Source organism: Anser brachyrhynchus (assembly GCF_964034855.1).
Source record: "Anser brachyrhynchus genome assembly, chromosome: 1".
In the NCBI taxonomy this organism is placed as follows: domain Eukaryota; kingdom Metazoa; phylum Chordata; class Aves; order Anseriformes; family Anatidae; genus Anser; species Anser brachyrhynchus.
The window spans coordinates 201,190,797-201,194,045 of NC_137694.1; positions in this window are offsets into that span (position 1 = coordinate 201,190,797).

Genomic DNA, 3,249 nt, shown 5'->3' on the forward strand with positions numbered 1-3,249 from the left:
ACAAGATGGAGCGTGAAATTTTAAGTGAGACTTCCACACACTGTAGGAGTGGAAGACCTAAGACTGGACCTTTCAACAGCTAGTATGTCTTTATTTCCTAATTTCATCCCCCCTTTACCCCCAAAGGCTTATGGTGGCTTTGTAGATAGATAAATAAGAGTATTTTATGGCATAACAACACTAAGGATCTTGTATATATTTTATGGTATTATATGTTGACTTATATCTGTAGTTAATTGTAAACTATGAAGTGTTTGCTGCCAAAATACCAAACTCTCAGAGCAGCTCTGCACACTGAATCTTCCTTCAAGCACAGGCAGCACAGGGCTGGTGGGGAGGACAGCTCCCAAAAAGATTCAAGTGCCTTTGAGTCATGAGGAGTGACAAACTGCACATTGCAAAGCAAAGGTCCTCTCTTCAGCCACATCGGTGCTGCCCAAAAGTGCCTGAGGTTGTGGAGTGCCCGTAGGGTTTGTGTGGGAACAGAGCCCAGGGCCTCAGTGGAGCAAATCTGAGAAGCCAGAACTGAAAGCTGGTGGAACCGCTGGCTCTTTTCCTTACCACGGTCACAAGGAGCCCTTGTCTAAGCTGGGAAAGTAATACTTGTAAGTCATTGAACCAATACCCCCTGCTTCAAGTTTTCCATGGAATCAAGAAAAATACAGAATGATTTAGCCTTGTGTCATTAACCTTTAAAGCATTCCATTCAAACTAATAAGAAATATCATCTGGGAAAAAAAAAAGACAAAACAAAAACAAACAAAATCCCCAAAATCTTTTTTTTTTTTTCTGTCTGTTTCTAACACTTCAGGTTGGTTTTATCTCTGCAGTAATAACAGTTTTCTTTACCATCTAGTCTCATGATACAAATGTTAGTGGCAGCACTGAGGCAGGAGGACAGTAAATTTTGCATCCATAGTCAACGAGGTCCCCTGGGACTCTGCGACCATTTTCTGAGCAATCTGCCATGGTCTGTAAAATGTTTTTTGCAAGCATTTAGCCATCTCCCATGGGAGGGTATGAGAAGTTCAGCAGAGTGTGAGGTGCTGTTATTTGTAAATGTGATGAGAACAGAGGCATTTTCCAGAATGAGAATCTCGTCACTCTGAGAACCAGAAACATGCTGTTTGCTTGATCATTTATCTCACAGCAGCTCACAATAAATTTGTCCTCATAAGCAGTAAAATTTGACCTCTTACTCAGCATTCTGCTCTCTACAGCAGTATGATTTGTAGTGTCAGCAGATTTATAGAGAGCAGTGAAAAGAGAAAAAAAAAGGCAGAAAATCGGCTTACCTGGGTTTCATTTTCAGCCTACCATGTAGGGATAGTTTCAGTAAGAGATTCCTACCACTCTGGAGTGTATTCAGTATGTGTAAGTAATAGTATGTGCATGACGTGTAAGGTCTAGGAGGTTCCCATGCCATGGAGATGCCTTTATGATTTTTTAGGAAGCCATGAATAAAAATTTTGAGACATTTCTTTCCATTAAAGACTGCCTTCCCAGAAGGGATCTGAGTACCAGAGATGTAGTATTTAACAGGAACAAAAAAGATAAATTCCCTGTCTTTTGTATATTGTCCTGTTTGCTGCGTACTGACTGAAGACAGATGGGATGGATTGAATCACAGAAGTGATTCCTGCACAACTATGGGGATTTTGAGGTATTATTGAGATTGAGAGGGAAAATTTACAGCTACTCATATACTGATTACCACAGAGATGTTAATGTTTCAAGCCATAGGTAGTCTTTATTTTAAAGTCTCTTATTTTTTTTTCTTTTAATAATAATTGTCCAAAAATATAGAAAAAGTGCTAACACTAAAAGCAAGAGGCTGAGAGAGAGGTTGTCCTTCCTAGAAAGCTGCTTGTATCAGGTGTAGAGACAGCTTTCAAGGCCCCTCAGCCATGTAAGCAATATGTCCTCCTCAAGGCTGAGGAAGCAAGGCTGGACCAAGTTGTTCCTGACATGAAGAATGGAGCAGCATGAGAAAAAGGTATAAGTGCAGGGAAGAGCCCTGGAAAAGAGCCCTGCAGGATAAAGCCCTGGAAGATTGCTGCCAGTAGAGGATCCTCATCCTCATCTTTTGTGTTCACAGTAATCAGGCAAGCTCTGTTCTGAGGAGAAAATAAAAAGCAGTGAAATTCTCCATATCTGGAGACTGTTGTGCATCCTTGGGCAATCGTTCACATTTTGGTCTCATGTTAATTTCATGCATGTCTTCAGTGTTTTATGGGGACTTCTGAAGGTTAAAAATCCCAAAGTGCGGGTGTCTACGGTAGAGTACCTTCTGTCTTTCAGAAGGATTACATTATCTTATTGTGTGGACTTTTGCAAAACCTTTTGGATTTTTTTCCATGATGAAATGGTTATGTTTACACTAAACACATGCAAACAGGTGATTTGCCACAGGATTTCTTTGTAAAGCATTTAAAAATTATGGTCACATGGTTTGTTTTCACAGGTTTGGTTTTTGTTTTGTTTTGTTCTGTATTTTATTTTATTTTTTCTAGGGGAAAAACACCAATGTTCACTAGTTTGTAATTAAAAAAACACAGCTGGCATCAATGGATCTCAGTTGTCACTACCTATAATTTCAGTTGACATGCATTTAGTTAATTTTATCACATGACTGTAGGTAGAACGGAACGTCAGCAAGTTTACAGAAGAGTAAAATTAATTGGTATGTATTTCAGACATAAAATACAATTTTTAAATGTTGTTTCTATGGCAAGACCTTCTTTATTCTCGCAAAGAATAATTATTTATGCAGCAATTCCAGGATTTCCTTCTGCAGCCACTGAACAATTTGGAGTTTTGCCTACACAAGAACAAGAAATTAACTTGTTCTGTGAGTAGACGCCAAAAATATGCCATGGGATGGTCCCAACTGTCATAAAGGACTAAAGTCCTCAGGGCTGATCATGAGTCTCTGCAGTTAGAGTGTGACAGTCCCACCTCTGTGACCAGGTCCAGAGAGACACAGTTGGTTGTGTTCTTTGTGGTTTCAGCCTCCAAATCTAGCTGTTACTTTCCGAGTATCCTTTTTTTTGACAAAGCAGTTAATGTGGTTTTTACCCCAAAATACATTATTTACAAAATTATTTAGAAAAAGATAGATTTAAAAAATATATATTTAGCTATTTTTCTTACTATGACTGAAGGTGTTACTAACAAGAGAATGAGCAGGAATCAGTTATACCTGCTACAACTGACATCCACAGCAGTCTCTATGCATGCTCATTATAA